The 19,786-nt window shown below is 41.0% G+C and overlaps 1 protein-coding gene across 5 annotated transcripts in view; it reads left to right on the forward strand.

Moving 5' to 3' along the window:
* Positions 1 to 19,786, forward strand: part of KLF12 (KLF transcription factor 12) — a 235,166-nt gene that overhangs the window by 19,150 nt on the left and 196,230 nt on the right. For 4 of the 5 annotated variants that reach the window (XM_058835439.1, XM_058835447.1, XM_058835473.1 and 1 more), the window contains exon 2: positions 6,602 to 6,759. The exons of the other annotated variant lie outside the window; for it this stretch is intronic. The gene's annotated coding sequence lies outside the window, so the exon portion shown is untranslated. The remainder of the gene's footprint in view (positions 1 to 6,601; positions 6,760 to 19,786) is intronic. 5 annotated transcript variants of the gene reach the window in all.

Genomic DNA, 19,786 nt, shown 5'->3' on the forward strand with positions numbered 1-19,786 from the left:
CCTCTGAGAAGAGAAGAGGAAAGGACGAGGAAGAAAAGTTATGATAGAATTGGCAAAGCCTAAAGTCATTCTCACTGACTGAAAGGAACTAATTATTCCAGACTTGTGTTCCAGATTTACTTGATCTGGACTGGGACCTGTATGACTTGAAAATACATTAACGAAACAGCAATACACTGAACTGGGCATAGGTAAATAGTAAAGTTACTGGGAGAATAAAAATTATTAGGTTTAAGAGAGAATGATTCAATTATCAAATGGCAAGTTAAAGTAGCCCATTTTTAATGTACTCTTAAAAAAACAACTCCAAATCTGACATACTGCCACACACCCTCTTTAGTTAGCAAACTGCAGAAGCATGTCTGTGCAAAATGGGAAATGTGTTTACTTGTCTAGCTTTTTTTAATGGAAACATTATAGGTGTTGTGAAATACTGTAGAATATACAAATGAGCATGTTGTCCAGAAAATCACATTGCAACACATGGGGCAGTTCATACACTGTGGTGTGTCTCACTTAGTCATGGTAGTAGTCCCAAACTAATGAATGTTGAGATTTTGTGGACAGGACTTAAGAATCTACTCTTAATTGAAGCATGGTGAATATTTTTCTATGTGTGATGGGGTGAGATAGAGGTGGGAACGGAGAAGAGGGAGGAGGAGCATCTGCTTCTTACTGGGTTTTGTAAACAGAACAAGAGGTGTTTTGCTTTTCTGAAATTATACAGTAATTGAATTAAAGCAAGGCAGAGTTGGGGTTCAAGGTGAGCAATTGAGAGGGGAGCTGCTGGAGAACCAAAGTGGTTTTTGGGAAGGGAGCAGTGGAGGTAGAGTGGAACACAGCATCTTGTGTCTCCATAGAGAATCTTAGGACTGGCTGGGTTTCCACCTGTCAGTAGGCTGTTTGGGAGAATAGCAGATGATAACAGAGCAAGGGCAGCAAGACAGAGATTCACTCACCAAATAGCACAGAATGAGGGAATAAGATTGTGCTGCTCAGAAATGGTAAGCTATCGAAAGTGCTGTGCTGAAAGTGCTAGAGTTCACCTGCATTGGTGAACAAGGAATATTGAAATGCGTTGGTGGGCTTTGTAATTCCCAGCTGAAGAGCCTGTGCCTCTGCAGGGGTACATCCAGCTTGTTTGGTTGTAAGAGCAGCTCTTTTCCCAGAGTTGTGCACCTGCACAGCATCTGGCTCTTTTCTGATTCTGGCTCATTTTCCACTCATTAGCAGAAGCTTCATCCTTGCAGTGGACTGGAGAGCACACCTCTCTGAAGCAGAGGTTCATCTCAGCTGGACTGAGATTCTCTACAAATACTCAAAGACTGTGGCATAGGGGGGAAAAAAACCCAACTATGTTAACCTTGCATTTACTGAAAGTTTAAAGAGTGAAGTTTTCACTGTTTACACAGTAGATAGAAGAGTATCTATTAAGGGAAATAAACCAATTCATGTCAAAATCGAAAATGGCTACTGGGGGGTTTTTTTTTTGAAACAACTGTGCTTTTGAAAAGTCAGGGTTTTTTTTAATTTGCAAGCAGAAGGCACGTTGCACAGTGGAGTTTCACATTCAGTTCTGTCACTAGCTGCTTTTTGCTGGGCGTATTACTTCAGTGTGTCCTGAATGCCTCTATAGCTAAACTAAAGTATTCCTTGATAGTTTCATTACAGTGTTTGGATTTCCAATAGTGAAAAATCCTGTAGTTTATAGATACTCCGGGGCTTTCCTTGCTGACTTTTCATAGATGCTTAAGGTAACCTTCCTTCATGCAGATTTTCATTTTTTCATTTTGTTTTGGCTTCAGGTTTAAAAAAAAGTGTTGTTTTTTTTTCTCTTTTTAATACTTGACAATTTGAGCTGCTGTTTGCTTCCTTTTCATAATAAAAACATGGCAGATAGAGGCCTCCGTTCACATGCAGGTGATACCAAAGTAATTAAATACAGACTGCTGCATTGTCTACTTTCATTTCCCTCTCTAAGAAAATAGCTAACTTCATTGGGAAAATACAGGAGCTCTGCACTGTTCATCTTGTCCAAGCATAATACATAGAAGAAACTTAATTCAAGCTTACACTTACATTCTTCATAGCACTTAAAAGTTCCTCCAGTCTTATTGCCAGCTGTTCCCTCTTAATTAATCTCAGTGTATAATTTCCTTTTCCCCTTTTTTGTGGTGTTGTTATGCTGTCCTTTATTGTTTGGGCTTTGAAATCTAGCCTGGTAATTGGGCAACAGCCTTCTCCAAATTCACTTTCCAGTGGCTGACTTCTCTAGCTGATGCAGTAGTGTACAGAGGAAGATACAGACTGGGGAATGCGGGAATGCAGGAAAGGGCTTTCCCTTTCAATTCCTGGTAAAGGTTGTCTGTGTGAATTTGGAAATAGTATCAGTGTTCATTTTTCTCTTACTTAAGTATTGATGATAATACTTGAGGCAGGTGACTGTTGCTGTAAAGCTACTAAAACTTGGGGTTATGTTAGAGTGGATTGAGACAGCCTGGGTGCAGACTAGAGGTGCAGAGCTTCAGCACATTTACTGAAGTAGTAAAATTAGCCTAAAAATTTACCCATAGGGTAGTTGGTACTGAAAAAATGCATCTGCTATTGAAACAGAACAGATTCTGGTATTAGTCTTCGTACTGAGACTTGGAAAAATGTGGAGTTTGTATGTATTCATAAATAAGCATAGGATGTTAATGAGAAGCGTTCTTTATAGATGACTCTTCTTAAAAGTTCTTGCACAAGTAACTAAAGACAGTTATTACCCTTCCACATTTGGGAGGTACTGAGAGGCAACCAAAGAAATTATTACCTTTGCATCATTTGCCTTTGTGTTCACAGGCACAAAACTTGGTTTAATATCAACACAAAGGAGATAGTAACCCTCTTCTCGAGAAGTGTTGCTGTCATTTTCACCAGTACAGATTGAGTGGTATGAGATGTTCTTCACATTGTGTCACTTGAAAGGTTTACAAAGTTTACCAGGATAATGGTTTCAGACAGATAAAAGTGGGATTCAGGTTTTAACTCTTGCAAATTGTAGCATAGCAGTGACAAGGAGCTGAAATCTTGGAGAAGCTGGCTTTGGTTAGTATGGGATATCTGTCAGTGTTTCAACTAGAATGGAGGGAGGAAGAACAATTTTGATCTCTCCAGATACCAGTTCTATGAATACGTAACCCTGTTTGTGTTCAGTGCATCAGAACTCGGTTAAACTGAAATTAGAAAAGTAAGGTTTAAAAATTATTTTTTCTGTCTTCATGAATTATATCAGAGTTACAGTGCATCCAAATGGATTATTCCTCTTCAGTAAGTCTTTCAGAAAGTGTATGAATACTATAATCAACCTGTTTGCCAAGATCTTTCATACAGGATTTTTTGTAATTAAATCGGTACTCAAAGCGCACTTCAGTTTTGCTAACAGTAGTGCCTGATCAGAAGGCCATGAGGAATAACACCGAGTACATGGGTGGTCCCTTTGAAGAGAAGCTGATCTCCTCATTTGGGTCTATCCAAAGACTCGGCGACTGTAAATTGTGTAATTTGCTTTGAGAGCACAAAAGCTATTCAGTTAATCAGTGGTTCTTCATCATCACAGAGTTGAGCTGTGCTTTTCTTGTTCTGTCAGAGAATTTTATCTATAAATATGTCGTAAATGTTTCATTTTTAAATAATTAATTTGCTTTGTTTGTACAAGACAGGTTATAGGTCAGGATACTCTTATGATAAGAATTCAAAAAAGGAATTTTTAAGAGTCTTTAGAGTAAGACACTGAGGAATAGATGGACACAAGTAAACACACAGGAAAGCAATGAGGTGATACATATCACAAAAGAAAAAGCCACAAACAAGTCAAAACAGGTGGAAAAAGAACCCAGGTCTTAGCACATCAGCATCATGCAGAAAGCTTGAATGTGGACACATCCTTCTGGTGACTACAAAATGCACCCTGTAGTGTTTGTATATATATAAAAATATTTTCTATAGATAGTATACTTATGTATGTAGATAAAGATGGTCTTTTCTATGTGTTTCAACCATTCTTCATTTGATTGTTGCTGTGTTGTACACGGACTTGCTCTTTCCTGTGTGTTTATTGTTGCAATACAACTGGTGCTTGTGCAGCAAAGGAGCTCGTTTATAGCAGTGATGGTTCACTGCTCTCAGTGGCTGTTTGCTCTTATTGACCTCCTGTTTTTCCTCTCTACTTACAAAGCAACTCCTTGCATCAAATCTACCCGAGATGCATTCAAATTACTTTTCCTTTAGCTTTTAAAACCATTTGCAACCCTTTATGGTTGAGGTTGGTGTTGGTTTAGTTACCCCCACCGCCACCCCCACCTCCCCCAGTCCCACCATGTCTTGTCTTTGTTGTTGCCATTCATTTTCCTCCTATTTTACCTAACTGGTTGACATTCAGGCCAGTTCAGACTGAAGGATACATGCATTCACGTCTGTCATATTTGCTCAAAATTCCTATTTGTCAAGGAGACAACTTTGTCCCTTACTGCGTGTTGAGTATCTTCTGGTCTGTGTCTTTACTGTGCCTTCTTTTGAAGACTTTGATTCTCCTGGATACACACTTAATCTGAAGTTGGGCTTCATGATGGTGCTCAAAACTGCTCCCCCATTCCAGCAGCCTGTTAGCCCTCACCCATCAGTAAAAGTTGAAAGAAGGACTTAGGACTGCCAGAGCCCGGTGAGGGGAGACAGGAGGCATAGAGTTAAGGGCTTTGTTGCCTCTGAAAGTGCAGAGCACCACTGCCTGTGGCAGCTGCTGTGCTCTTGGCACGCCTTTCATTTTGGTGCTCTAGCCTGTGCGTGGGGAGGGTGCTTGCAGGCAGGACTGGTCCTGCTGGGTTTGCAGCCCTGTGCACAGGGAAAGAGGGTTTTGGGTGGAAAAGAGGGTTACCAGCACAGCACTGCTGTGTGAGCTGACAGTGAGAACGGTGAAACATGATGCTGTGTGGTCAGCAACTTCGATGAGAAAAAGAAAGGTGGGGCAAAAGATGGTGCTAACAGTTTAATGGCAACTGGGAGGTTTTTACAGAAGTCTGCGAGGTTTATGACAGTTGTTGATAATAGCATGCAAATCCTTATGCTTAACAAAGCTTTAGTCAGCTATCAAGTGATACTAGCTACTGACATGGTGCTTAACTCTTACGCCATAACATGTATAGCTGAACAAGAAATGAAAAAATGAGGTTGCTTCATGTCATTACTGGCTGAAAATGCCGTCAGAGGTTGAGCGCTTACTTGGGCGGTGTTTGTTCTGTTTAGTTTAGTTTTGGTTTGGTTTTTTTGGTTCATTATTGTGTGTATAGCAAGATCTTCAGGCAAGAGTGACTTGCCCAGGACTGGTTCCTCAGCCAAGGCATTTTCTGTGATGTGCTGTAATGGCTTGGTCCCTATGGCTCTGTAGTGTTAGTGCTTTGTGTGCCAGAGCTTCTGACAGCCTGTGGAATGGTCTTTGCACGGCCAGGTTTCAAAGCTCACTCCTTCACCTCTGATTCATGAGCGGCTGGGGCACTGACATTGAATCCTGCTATGCTGGAAGTGGAAAAGAGAGTCCGTTGTGGACTGTTTTTAGAGAAAGCTTTACAGAGAATTTCCTCAAGGAGCCCAGAGCAGGATTTGGTACTTCCATGTATCTTTGTGGGAGGGAGTGGTTGGAGAGAGGAGGCATCATTGGGCATACTAGGGCCAGCATGTATTTCAGGGATCACTTACATTTTCACTGATGGTAACTTAGTTTTTCAAATACATGCTTTAAAAATGGCGTAAATAAATTCCTAATATATCTTGTATAGTTTTAGAAGTAAAAAAAATTCTGGAGTAGGTGGGGCTCTGCTGTATCTCTGATTTTCACCTCTGTTTTTCTTTGCCATTCAGTTGTCTTACACGTGTGTGTAACTTCAGTTGAAGTTAGAAACTCGGATAAACTCAAGGTCAGACTTTTCCAGATCCTGGCTTCCACTGTCTGGGGCATGAGCAGGCTGTGCCAGATAGATTCTTACTTGGCAATTATGTCTGCTCAGCAGTAACAAATGTAGCAAGGTATTAAGGAGATTTTAATGCTTGTTTGAACAAGTTGATAAAACATGATGGAAGTAAGCCAGAGATGAATTGAGTGGAGTTTGTTAATAGTACTGCAACAATTCATGGTAGCTTGAGTGTTGCCCATCAGCCGAGTTCCTCACTCTTCTACTCAAAAATACCTCTGCTGTGCTGTAGAGCAGTGGAAATACTTCAGTCCAGTGGGTACATGTTTCTCCTTCACCTTCCTCTTCATAGCTTCTACCATCATCAGCCTTCATTGTCCTTGAGTTTTTGGCAGCATTCTGTTTTGGAGCTGAATCCCCCCGTTACTTCTCTGTAGACTGCAGGAGGGTGTGCTGGTGGTGGTGGGAGTCCCTCACCATGCTGTCTGTTAGTAAACATTCTAAGAGATGTTAAGTGTTTCCTTAATTTTGACTTGAAGAATGAGCATTAGATGTAAGTACTAAAGATCCTTCCACTAGTGGTTCTTAACCTGTGTCTTCATCCCTCTCTTTGTCCCCCAAGAAATTAAAATTCTATGTATTTTGTGTGTTTTCTCTAGGTTGTTTTCTTCCAAGTGCCCAGTAGTTCTGTCACCTTGTGGACTGAGAGGGTGAAAGTTGAGGAGGCTGATACAGAAAATGTTGAGTAACAAAACTCGAAGAGGGTGCAATAGTTTTGGTGTTTGATGTATCCCCACAACAAGGCCTGAGTAAAAAGGTAACATTTATTGAAAACTTGATTTACATAACATGCAAGGGATTATCAGATCAGTCTGGCACTCAGGTGAACATACATGTGTAAATTTTCTCATTAGTTGCTCTTTTCTTTCCTTTTACTCTGAATTCCTATCTTTCTGTTCCATGATTTAGTGAAGCTATTAAAAAAAATCAAAACAAATTACTTACTTTTTTCTTCTGTTTTTCCTCCTAATTTCTTCCCTACTTCTGATCTGCCTCTTTGCAAATCAGGTTTATTCCCTCACTCCCTTCACTCACCAGTAAGTATATTCTGTTTCAGCTGAGGAAGAGGCATGAAACTGTCTTCCTCTCTTCCTTCTGAAAAGTTTATTTGGCAAGTTAATGAATTTCCTTTATTCCCAGGAGCAGCTCATAAAGGGAGGGTTTCTTCTCCCAGTGGCAGTGAATGTGAGGTGATTGCCAGAGCATTGTTTTTCTAAATAGCTTATTTTTGTCTGTGGCAGCACCCTCCCCCCAAATATTTTTAGAGTACTGATTACGTGATAATTTGTGTTTAGGATTCCATGAAGTACTCGGTAAGATAATGCCGATTGCCACTGGGTTTGGTATTCTGGGCGGAGCATCAGCAAACTGGTTCCCTGAAGCTCAGATGAAAAATGTAACCCAAGTTTTCCCAGGAGGGTTCAGGGATCCCTTAGCCCATCCATTCCACTGTGCAGTGTTGCCAGTATTCAGCTGGGCTATTTGAGGTGGCAAGGAGAAGACAGGTCACCATGGTGAAGTGGCTGGATCGGTACTCACAGTTGCTGTGTAAGCAGAAGTGTTCAGCAGCAGGGCTGCCCTGGCACAGAGCTTTTGGATGACTGGAGTGCACAGCTGTAGAAGGAGCCAACAGCCTCTCTCAAGGCTGATGTTTCTGGACTTCTTCACACAGAACACTGTGTCCTGCTCTTGAGAACGAGACCCACTGGATCCATTGACACCTCCCCGCTTCTCCTTCAAGGATGATGGACATGTTTTGTGTTCCTCAGAACACAAGGCAAGTTTAGTGTGTGGGCTTGGTCGTTCTGGCCTGAATTGCTGCCTCTCTGAGGAACTTCTCTCCTTTCCTGTGCTCCCACCCAGTGCAGCTGGGTTGTGCCCTGGCTGCAGCTTTGGCATCTCTTCCCTGCTGTGGAAGGCTTGTGAACCTTGCTGTTGACCTCTCTCCTTTGCTAGAAGGTTGATGCATCTCCAGCACAGTCTCTTTGTCCTGGGAAGAAGTGTTGCTTGCTTTCCCTGGCCAATAGCTCAAGTAGTCACTGGCCCAGTTGAAGTGCCATGCTGGGATTGACTATTTTGTGCCAGTGAGCCCTTTCAGGGGCCTATGGGCCTGACAGCTGTGAAATGACTCCTTAGTGGACAGTTCCCAGCAACTTTCCAGTGTTCTTTTAGTAATGTTTTCTAGGTGTTGTAAAAGTTTTGCTTCACCTTGGGCTTGCAGTGGTCCTGTGCTGTGTGGCAGGAGACAACTGAGCAGTTCTGTTGAGCTCTTGTCATCCTGACTGAGGAGCTCTTACCTGCAATAACCTGCCAGGTAATTGCTGTTGAAAGTTCTACCGATGCTGTTGGGCTGTCAGCTGGGATTAATTGCTTTTGAAGTACAAAACTCTCAGAAGTATTTACAGAAAAGCTGCAGTTTGTGAGAGTGTTCACAGAAGCCATCTAGCAGTTGTGCAAGCTAGCCCTAAAGCATTAGGGTAAATAATGGTTGTTTTGTTAAAAGTAGAAATATCTCCGTAGGAGCACCTACTTGGAAAGGGCCCTTTCTAGTAGGGAGGAAGTGAAGGCCTGTGCAGCCATGAGATAGGTGACCAGGACACCCTGTCTTGCTGCCATCATGATGACTTTCTGGCATGGGTGTCACAGCTGCTGTTATAACCAGTTCCTTGTCCAGTTCCTTCCTATTTCATGTTTTTTCATAGCCAATTTCTCTCTTCAAACCACTCATATTTTAGTTTATTTCTGGACATAAATCAAGAGTTAAAATTTCAAGAAGCTTCTTGGTGATTTTGACTTTGAATGAGAATAGGCTCCAAGACCTAGCAGCTTTAGCAATGTTTCTGAAGCATTTGAAGTGGAAACATAATTTGGAAAATGACCTGGGTGATAGTGAAATAGCATAGATTTCTCACATATACTCAGTTCAAACATTTTTGCCTTACAAAACCTCCTGTAGTATTGGCACCCATGACCACTGCCAGAGCACTGTGGCCACACCTGGGCTCGGGTTAATATCTTACATGGGCGATTCACATCTTTGGTAATCTGATCCTGAAAAGTTGTGGCCAAAAAAAAAGCATATTGACCATGCTGCCTCACCTCTAAACACAATTTGAGGTTGCTCCTCTGCATCTTGAGGTGCACAAGGGAGATGCTGAAGTCTCCTGAAACACATCTCTGCAAGCTTGGGTGGTTGGGGCAGATGCAGCTGTGGCAGCATTGCTCTTCAGGCTCTGTCTGGAGGCAGGACTGTGAAGTTGTGATGCATCACAGGCACTTGCACTCTGCATCAATTTGTGCACTGAAATGTAAAACATTGATTTTAAAATATAGCCCACTCATTTACAATCTTAGTGGAGCAAAGCTTACCACAAATGTCCTTATGGTGAACTTGCTGATAGGCATTTAAGAAAGTGTACTGAATTTAGATCATCTTCTGGATTATCTTGTGCTGTTTAGCAGGCTGAACATTCATCTCCTCCCACTCCTGGTTACATCTGAGGTGTTCTGGGTCCTATCACTAGTGCACACTTTTCATAACTCCAATTCTGGTGTGCCCCTCTTTACATCTCTTTCTAGTCAACCCCTCCAGAGTACCTTGAAGTTATGGCAGAATAGCAGAAGTGTGAAATTTGAACTTGCTTGTCAGTTTTGGGGCTCTCCCCAGGTTTTCTGGACAAGAATGCTTTTGTTCTGAAGTGGTGCAAAGAACTAGATCAACAACACGGAGCATTTCTGCATTGCTTTGCTATAAACTTGCTTGTGTTTGAGAGGTTATCTCTGTAGTCAGAACTTTCAGGTTGTCTTAATTTTTGAACAAAAGATTAGTTTTTGGAGAACCAGGTTACACTGGTGAAGTTTTCTTACTTGCCAGGAGTAGGTAGATGTGTGAATTTTTCAGATTATGTGTTCAAAAGAGAAATACTTTCTTTTTTTTCCCATGTAGTCAAAATGAAAGTGAAAATTCAGACTTGGGGAGCAGGAAATAGTAAACTATCCTTTTCTACCCGGAACAGGACTGCTGCTTCTGCCAACTGGCCTCTCTGAAGGAGCCAGTGAAGTTGTCAAGCCCATCTGTTTTCATCCACTGACACAGTGCACTAAGGCAGCTGGAAGTGCAAATACACAGCAAGCTAGGGAGGGAAGGTGGGGTTTATTTTTCCTTGTTTTGCTCTTTGGGCAGCAGAATTTTTTCCTTGCTCACTGACAGCATCACCTGCTGTCAACATTTTGGTGGATGGAGTGATCTAAAGGGGATGGAAACTTCTCAGCTAGAAGTGTTGAAGGGACACCTCAACATTTGTCATTTAAAGAAGCTGGTCTTGGCCTCTCATGCATTTGTTTTAAGGTCAAGGTGCTGTTACTGACTGGGTTGATGGGGGTAGGTGAAGCAGTAACCATTAGGGGCTGCAGGCAGAATCCTTAATTTAAACAGCAGAATGGTAATTATTTTTATGAAGTAAAGGTCAGAAATGCTAAGGCTGCTATTAGCTGACTCAATCCTGGAAGAGATGATAAGAAAAGTGGTACTACCAGAAGTAGGACACACATAATTTATAATTTATCAGTGTATAAGAAAACACATTTAATGTCCTGCTGTGCAATAAATGTATCCACTACAGGATCACTATCAGAGCGATAAGATGCTCTGCTTGTTCTTTTAATTCACCTTTTTTTCACCTAGTTAAAGAGAAGTTGCTTTTGTTCTTTATTGTCCAGTTAATCTAAGAGCTTTATTTCCTGTGCTTGTGTGTCCAGGGTTAGAAGAGTGAATGACAAATAGGAGCCTGCCTTGAGGATTACATATTTGCCACCACAGCGTATTTAAAGGTGTACCATGAAGTTCATATTGCAGGCAATTAGTGAAAACTGTTATTTCTGAAACGTGAAAATGTGATTAACCGAAGGCAGCCTGAAGGAGTGTGCTGGCAGCCTCTTGGCTGGCTTAGGGAGGAGGCAGGCTGTTTTAGGGGTAGGCACAGAAGTGCTACCTCACTGCGGTGTAGTTAATGGAACCAGACAGAGTTGTGGCATGACTGCGTTCAGGGGTCACAGCGGTGAGGGATGCCATGATTCAACCTGATGTAGCAAGGGAGCCTTGGCAGGAAGCCGCTGTGTTTATAAGAAGCGGAGTAACCACAACTGCCAGCGGCCTTGAAAGATTCCGCTGTGGCTTTCGCTATGAATAGCAGGCACGGCTGCTGAAAGCTCGGGTTAAAAAAAAAAAGTAGATACCAGCAGGAGACACCGTGTGAAGGAGACATGAGTTTTGTCTCCCAATAACAATAAAAATTTGCGGTTCTGCACCTGTCATGGTTGTTGTAAGACAGAAAAGGATTGAAGATCAACTAACTCCAAAACACCGATTATGCTGATGTGTGGGAGGAGCGGGGAGAGAGGACAGCCACCGTAGTTCTAGTTTGTTTCAGTAGATGTGGAAAAGATGGGCTTCTTACATTCTGCTGCTTACTTTATTGGATTAAAAGACCTCTCCTATCAGTGATTTTATTCTATTGCAGTAATCATATGGGTTTGTTTTTATTTTAAAATGCATTGTGAAAATTATAGGCTGCATTAGCCCAACTGTAGAAATAATGTCTTAATAATTTGGCTGCCACACAGATACATCTCACTTGCAGCCTAGCTTGGAATTTAGATCAAAACTGTTAAATAAACTCCAAGTTCTGCAGTAGTTTTTATTTTGTAAAAGGGTTGTGCTTTTCTGTCTTAAGGGAAGGGAAATCCCTGGAAGTTACACACCTCAGTTAAGACTGACTCTATCCCAATGTGTTTTGCAGTGTAGGTAGATTATATTTATGCATAAAATGTCAGATGTGAACTTCCTAGTCTGTGGCTGTGATAACAAACAAAGCATAAGAGCCAGGATTTTTGGCTGATGTGTTGTGAAACAAAGTGTCAGTCAGTTTTGCTTTCTCAATGTCATTTATGTGAAAATCGTTTAAATTGCCAAAGATGAATTGAGAATTTTTGCCCAAGATTTTCCACTGCAAATCTGTTTCTCTACCATGAAGGAGGCATGGATTTTGCTTTTAACCTGCTATATTATTCCACGTAAGAGGTGGTATAAATCAACTTTCAAAAGAAGTTTTGTTTTCTTTGTTGGCTTTTCATTCTGCAGCCTATTCATCTCTTTACTCTTTCAAGTCTTGGGTGTCTTTCTCTAGTGTGTTACTGTGAATGCTTAAAAGGATGCTGAGCCCTTGTGGTACCAGGTTCAGTCCTGACTTCTGTTTCTTCTTTGTAAGTATCGACTTGTATGAGATTGCTCGTATTTTGTAGCTCTGAGCTGGGCTTGTCTTGATCCTTATGCAGCTGGGTAACTGGTTGGCAAAACCAGTGCCTTCTGCTGCTTCTGCTGCGCCTGGGACATCTCTCCTGGCTTTGCTTGCCGCTCCCAGGGAGTCAGGACAAGGGCAGCCTGCCCCTGCCACCCTTTGCTAACCTGCCACAAGGTTATTTGTGATGAATTGCATAAGCACAGTGCGTGAAATCAGTGAAGAAAGGAGGGGGTGGGTTGGGGGTGGGGGGAATGCAGGGGAAGTTGCTGCACATTTACAGTTTGGTTCCTGTTGCGTCTTGGCATTTTGCATCAGAGGGAAATGTGACAAAATGTAGTTAGTTTTGAACTTCACTGGTGTTACCTGCTTCTTCAGGAGTCAGGAAAAAGAAAATTTGAGCTTGGTTTGGTCACTGCTGGGCTTGAATTACTAGTATGGCATATGGTTTGGGACTATGAGGAACCCTCCAGCTGGGAAGGGAGGAACAAAGAGATGGAATCTGGCTGGTCTAGGCGTCATTTTGTAACTGAGTAACTAGATTAGAGTCTTTTTACCTGGTACCTTGCTCTTGCCCAGCATTCACAATTAACATGTAGTTATGGGTGGTCTGGATTCCTGATAGCTTGGTTAAATGTAGTGGTATTGTCATAAAACGTCTTGATGGGTTGCAGAGGTGATGACGACAGTCCTCTGTCTTTTGATGTCTTTGTAGAGAATGTGAAATTTCCTTTTATAGGTTGTTTGCGTGGCTTTTTGTTTGACTTACCATGAGTAAATCTCTGGGGAGCAGCATGTTGTAAGAACCTCTTCCTGTCTGATACCTCTGCTCTTTCTCATCCTCTGATGAGAAAAATTACTTGAACCAGAGTATTTGCCACATTGAGACTGTTATTAACAAGAGGTTTTCCATGGGAGCTTTGGACTTTGGACTTTATGAATTTTCCCAGATTGCTGTTTGCTGTAGAGCACAGTGCAAATCACTCATGCCTGGATGTCTTCTGAAGAGCAGGGATCATTGTGATTTGTGTGCTAAGAAATAAATTTTGCAGCTGGCTTGAGTTTTGCCTTTGGATTTCAGCAGTTCCTGGCTGCTTTCTTGTGTTTGTAAATTTACCAAATTCAGGAAGTGCCTAAAACTTTGTAGAGGGGTTTTTGGTTGTTGGGTGGTTGTTTTTTTTTTGTTGTTTGGTTTTTTGTTTGTTTGTTTTATTTTTGTTTGTTCGGGTTTTTTGTTTGATTTTTTTCCCTTCTGCTCCCCTGTGATACTGCTGGGTTGGAAAACTTCAATATTGTAGAGCAATGTAAATACATAAGGAGGCTGTAATGGCCTTAAGTCTGTTACAACAAATTAGTCTTCTAATGTCTTCATGGAAGAACTGAAGTTCAGAGTGCTGTTTTGCATTGACTCCCAAACTTTCTGAAAGCCTCAAGAGTCTTAGATTTTTTGAAGATTTGCTTCCAGCCTTAAAGACTAGCTTTGAAAGGAATAGCAAGCATAAAATCTAACCACTTTAGGACCTGTCCAGTTGGATACATAAGCTCTGAGAAGACCAGTCTCTCTGTCTTCTCTGAAAATGCTGTCTGACAATGCAGTTTTATTTCATTTTTTAATGTTCTTGGAGTTTGGATTTTTGTCTGTAGACTCCAGAGCTGGCAAAGTTGAGACCATAGGGTTTGCAGCAGCCTGAAAGAGCCCTGTGAGGGAGTCAGGGATGCATTGGAGGTTGGATACCATTTCTCTTCCATGCCCATGTCTGTCCCCAGCACCAGGGTTTTGGTGGAGCACTTCAGATGGTGAAAGAAGCCTGGGTTTGCTTTCATGTTGCTGTGGTGCAAGTGAAGGGTTGTGTAACTGAATGCAAAGACCTGAGGGTGTTCGGATCTGGGAAAAAGAGAAAGCAGCAGGCCCAGAGGACTGATCTGTCTGAGAGATGGGAGAGTGCACATGGGTGTGGGAAAAGGTGGTGGGGAGGCACAACACATGGTGTGGGGGTCTTGCACCCTGTCACATCTCTAGACGTTGTCCTCCAGTGGGAAAGAAGGGATTCACAGTCCCTGTGTGCTGCTGGCCTGACTGGAGCAAGTGATGGCTGCTGTGAGAGCATGAGCCAGTGGTCTTCAGTAGCAGACATCCACAAGAGGGGATTTTTCCCTCCTAAGTGAAATTTGTCAGGTTCTATGATAAACTTCAGATTTCGTCTGCTCCCACCTACCTGTCCAGAGCTTTCCATTTAGGTATTTAGCTTCAAAAGACATTGAAGAACTATTTGGGTTGGGCCTCAGAGATCTAGAATTTAAAAATGGGTTGGTAGACCAAGATTTGATTTTTGGAAGTTCATAGTGACTTCTTGTTGTAGTTTAGGGCATAGCGGAGCGGAAGACACCGGGATGTAACGGGAAGCTATTAGACCCCCCTCTGTTAGGACAGCTAGGCCTTTTGTAATTAGCCAATAGCGCCCAGGTGTGACGTAAGCAGATGGGAGTAACACAGTGAACCCAGGCTATAAAATTTTAAGTTTCCCTGCAATAAATCACCATATTTTGCCATCCATCACATTGATGCAGTGGGATATGGACCGCGCGGCTGAGGATAGCCGCCAGTGCTGGTTCCAGCCAGGGTACCAGCCTTGCTTGAACCCCGACAACTTCTCTTACTTTCCCTGAAGTCTAAGGGTAGAAATGTGCTATATCTTAACAGCCTGTACGTGAATGACAAAGATACAGTCCAAATCTTTGGATACAATCCAAGTCTTTGCCAAATCAAAGAGCAGGTGGTCTGATGACAGAGAAGCCAGTAAGGGAAGCCCTGGGAAGTAAGCATAGTGATTCAAGAGACTTTCCCAGCACAGATGTTTAAGTAAAATGTGAGTTTCTTTTTTATGGGGTAGGAGAGGTAGAAGGAAAGATCTTTGAAGATGTTTTGGTGGTGATGGTGCAAGTCATGATTGAGAAGAATTAATTCAGTTGTGGACATGGTTACATTTTTGCCTCTTCTGTCCTTCAGAATTGGGCAAAAAGCTATAATCTTTGTCTTTTCCTAACCAAATTCTGCTTTCCAGGCACAGCATACGTGTGGGAACTTGAATGCTGAATGATAGGAGCTTCCTGCTGAAGTGACTGCAAGAGAGTTAGGGTTGCAATGCTTGTGTGACTCCAGGGTTAGAGTGCCCAATTTAACACCTTGTAATTAATTGCATTACCCACTTTTCTTTTTGAGTATTTTCTGTTCTGAAGAGAGGGACATTTTTAAACTTCATATTGGTTGCTGTCTGTAAATACCTCCTTGTGTTTGGGTCTGTGATGTGGTAACCAGTTAACAGTTGTGTTACTTTAAAATTACCTACAGTGCCTGAAAGATGAAATAAAGCCTAAGTGACATTCTCAGATGTTGCCTGGTACTTGTCAAATACATTGCAGTTTTGTCTTCCTCTTTGGGGCTGTTTCTTGTTTGAATGTGGTGGGGTTACATCAAGAGACTTAGGTACATTTTTTGTCCATTTATGATCTCAAAGAGTGGGATACTCAACCTGTAATTGTCTTAAATTATTAAGGAAAGAAAAAAGGAAACTGCTTTTATGGTGAGAGGCAATTGAAATGAAGAGTATGTTTGGGGTCTCTATCTTATGACACTTAGAAAACTCTGAAAACCTTAATCTTCCCCAATATAATCCTTTTTTCTAGTAATTTAGAAAATTGAAGATGCACATAGTGTGTGTTGATTTTTATACAGCAAGACATCTTGGATAAAGTGAGTTGTAGCTTATGTTTTCCCCTTTTTGACTTTTCTCAGTTCCTTGCTACAGACTATCTATTTCCTTAATGATGCTTAGACTCATCTAGATCTTGCTGCTCTATTCATCTTCCCTGAGGCCGTTACCAAATCATCCATGTTCTCATGACTAAGGATAAACAAATGTGCAGATGCATGTGAGGGACAAAAAGAAGGATGAAAAAACTCCAGATCCCCGAAACACTGGAGTGCACATGTGGCTTTTCCCAGGAGAGGTTTGATAGACTGAGCCTAAGATGACATGTATTAATTATGTTTCTTTGCATAATTTTAGAAGATGCTCAGACACTGTAGAGCAAAGGACCTGAATTCATTCTATTTGTTTAAATACACTTAATATACTTAAATATATTACTTAATATATAAGTATATATATACTTAATATATAAGTATATAAGTACTTAATATATTATACTTAAATATACTCATACCTTTTACATTTTGCTTTCTTTATCTCAAGTCAGTGGACTTGAGATTGTTCTATAACTGTTTGATCTTTTTTCCTGCCTGAGGCAAACATCTTAAATGTACTAACAATGCATGAAACCCTTTTTGAAACTAACATTTTTTTACTTATTTAGAATTACTCATACACCAAAAAAAAAAAAAAATACTAGAATGTTGTAAGAACAGCTTTACTCTTAGTACATTGATCTCTGCAGTTGTGAAACCCCTTACATGATAATCATCTAAAATTTCTGTGACAAAGATTTGGCTTCTTAATGCCAAAGCATTTCCTGGATTTGGTTTTTACCTAGTATTTGTCAAGACAGTGGCATTTGTTTTGATTTCAAAGCAGCTCAGTTTTCAGCTGGAAGAAGTCTGAAGCTGTATTTTTGATTCCAGTCAAGAAGCTGGAAGGCTAGCAATTCATTCTTCCTTCTGTGGCAGGCTTCCTATAGAAAGCTGCTGAACTGCTCAACTCTTCTGCACTTCACTGTGTGCTTCAGTAATTTGAAATGTTAATGTTCTGGAAATCATTACTTTGGTAATTTAACTAAACTTGGAGATCATTGCATGAAGGTGATCTCATGCAGAGTTCATATCTTCGTTATATAAATATAAAATTTATATAAATGATATATATATTTAATGTCTTATATTTAAAGATAAATATCTTAGCAATAAATGACGTTATCCAGAAGAGAAGGGGTTTTAATCTTTAAAATTCAAAATTATTCTTTTGAGAGCAGCTTACCATTTGCTCTTGATACATTTTTTGTTTTGGCTTTCAGAATTCTACATAGATTAGTTGTGATTCTTTTTCTCAGCCGTTATTGGGTGACATGATAAACACTTCAGGACTGGGAGGTGATGAGTAAGAAGTGGAAAATAAGGGAGGGTAGTTCAAAGAAGCAGTGGGAGCCAAGCAGAGTAAAGGGAATCATAAAATATCCAACAAATACTGATCTAGTAATATTAAAGAAACATGTATCTTAAGTCATGCAACATGACTTCTTTTTAAAAGAGAATTAAGGTGGTTGCAGGACCTTGAAATTACCAGATTTAGACTTGTTTTTCCTACCTGTATGCTGGAAGCCATGTCTGCATGAGCAGGTGATGTGCAGCAGCAGATGGAAGAGAGGGGAGCAGTTGTTATTGCAGGGCCTTACTACCTTTTTGGGGTTTGGAGTACATTTTTGTGCCTCTGGAGAGGGGTTTCTGGTTTAGCTTTCCCCAGAAGCAACATGGTTTACATGCACTGTGGTTCTCCTGGGAACCAGGGTACGCTGATAGTCCAGGCCAATGTGCTGGAACAGAGGTGATCTCTGTTGGAAGCTATCTCCAGAAAGGGACACATCTGCAGGGGAAGTTCAGCTCTTCTGTCTCTCTTGAGTGTGTTTGAAACTTAGGGTCACTAAACTAATTAGGAGGGCTTGGTATTTAGAGCTTACATGTAGTGAAGCTTCTACTGCTTGAAGATTGGTGAAAAATGGCTCATTTTGCTGCAGAGTTTATTGTCTTGTCATATAACTCTTGTTCTCACTTGTTTTGACGAAAGATTTCTTGCACACTAAATTTTCTGAAGTTTAGAGCAGAACCAAATTTACTTAAAAATGCTTCTTCCCCTTCTCAGAAAGGTATGAGATCTCACTTCATTTAATCTGAACTTGGTTTGTGGAAGGTTCTCTTTATCTGGCATCCTTATTTGGCCTGGATATTCCTCAGGGCACACGGATGAATCATTTGTCTCTGCACAGGGTGAGACACTTCAGTTTTTTAATGAACAGTATTGTGGCAGAATTTGTGCTTTGGTTTTTTTTCCTTGGGAATTGCTGCTGCATAGAAGATCAACCAAATAAGAAGTAGCTATACAGAAGCAATTTGCCCCTTGCCTTTCTGTGTACTGGAGGATGTCCCTGGGGGTCACAGTGCAACATGCCATGTGCTTGCTGTCCATTTAGGATTTAACCTTATAGAGGACCATTCTCCCATGTCCCCTCACTTGGGGTCTCTGTCCCTTTTGGCACTTGGAGAGTCAGTTAATTTCGTTCTTTAGTATTCCCATATCTCCTACAAGCAGGATGTGTTGCCTTATAGTAAATAGATAATTGGAGCTCTAGATGTGTTTTATAATTTGTGTATCTTGCTTAATGTGTCATAATCATTTGGACTTTCTTGCCCATCTGATAAATGAGCTGTAGAATTATATAATTATTGGCTTACACCATAATTTGTGGTTTTTTTGTGCTTTGGACCAAAGGGCAAGGGAAAGGCAATAACAGTCATGAAGGGTTTAAAATAATTTGACTTAAGTCAAACCCCCAAGAAGTTAATTCTCAGAGAATATTGGAATAGGAATGTGTTTGAGAATTTCAAATAGATGAACTTGCAGCATGGCTAATTACCTTAAGTTTCTTTAAAAATACCTTAAAATTCAGTTATCTGTTACATGCAAATTACTGGGGTTTTTTATGCTACATGCAGGTTTTTATAGAAAAAAAGATTAATTGTCCAAGCGGATTAATGCCTCTCACATCTGCAAGTCCTAGATCAGGTCAAAAGTGAAATAAGCCATACGTGTTCAGAGTGGACACGTGCATACATCACAAATGCTGCAGACTGGCCTGGTTTGAGAGTTAAAAGCTCCTTTTTTTTCTGTAGGAAGGATTCATGCTAAAAGCCTAGTGTTTCATAAGCAGTACATATTTAGCCTCAATTATTACTGTTTTTTAATTATTATTTGGATTAATCCCCAAATTGTTCTTATTGGAAAATTTCAGTCAAACTTTTTTTCATTTTTAAGAAAAATTAAATGTATGCTACAATTTTGAAGTCATATAGCCACAGGATTTGAAGGACTTGCATTGTCTGGCATTTTTCCAGCTAGTCCAGCTGTCTTCAGAGAAACTGAGTAGGCTGGCAAAGTGTGGTGCGAGCTCCTTTGTTAAATGCATCAGAGAGTGAGAGAAACAGGCAGTAGCAGTGGTGAGGGCTTTATTGTATGAGTACTTTCTGTCTTTTCATCTTGATCTCCTAAAATTCTCTATTCTTCCGAGGCTTTTCTTTTTTTTATGCCAGGTTTCCTGATGATGTTCAGACATGGTAAGCCTGGAGTTACTACTCTGCTGTCTTCTCAGGAGCTTTTGGGGGAGCAGCATGAGGTTCTATTTTTCTCTGGAGTCTGTGCTGCCCTGAGGTATCCTACAAAAATAAGTGACACAGGCTTTGTCTTGAGAGTCTCCAGCTACAGG

Source organism: Poecile atricapillus, chromosome 1, assembly GCF_030490865.1.
Source record: "Poecile atricapillus isolate bPoeAtr1 chromosome 1, bPoeAtr1.hap1, whole genome shotgun sequence".
NCBI lineage: Eukaryota > Metazoa > Chordata > Aves > Passeriformes > Paridae > Poecile > Poecile atricapillus.